This window comes from Sinocyclocheilus anshuiensis, unplaced genomic scaffold, assembly GCF_001515605.1.
Source record: "Sinocyclocheilus anshuiensis isolate Anshui unplaced genomic scaffold, SAMN03320099.WGS_v1.1 scaffold527, whole genome shotgun sequence".
Lineage (NCBI taxonomy): Eukaryota > Metazoa > Chordata > Actinopteri > Cypriniformes > Cyprinidae > Sinocyclocheilus > Sinocyclocheilus anshuiensis.
The window spans coordinates 915,273-915,579 of record NW_015548227.1 but is presented as its reverse complement, the minus strand read 5'-3'; the positions used below and the strand labels follow the sequence as shown (position 1 = coordinate 915,579).

General features: G+C 44.0%; 1 protein-coding gene across 1 annotated transcript in view; it reads right to left on the bottom strand.

The window, feature by feature from the left end:
• LOC107654414 (F-box only protein 2-like) overlaps positions 1–307 on the bottom strand; it is a 4,773-nt gene that overhangs the window by 472 nt on the left and 3,994 nt on the right. The window lies entirely within an intron of this gene.

The window sequence follows — 307 nt, the reverse complement described above, 5'->3', positions numbered from 1 at the left end:
AAATCACGTTTATTTTAGATCTGTGTGGCAGCAGCAATATACAGTAAATAAATCAATAAATGCACTGCTCTGTTGTCTGCTCTGAGGCTGGGACTCTAAACAGTGTTCTGTGCTCGTCTGTGTAGCCGAAGACAGAAGAGTTAGCATGTTTTGCTCAAACTTGCGTTATGGCATTAGAACTAGCACACCGTTGTCACTTGTGAAAACACAATAACGGCACCGTGGGTGTAAACTTACAGATTAAGGGGCGGTGATATTATAATGAGATCCCTTTGCCACGTCACCAAGGGAGCGAAATCAGACGCGC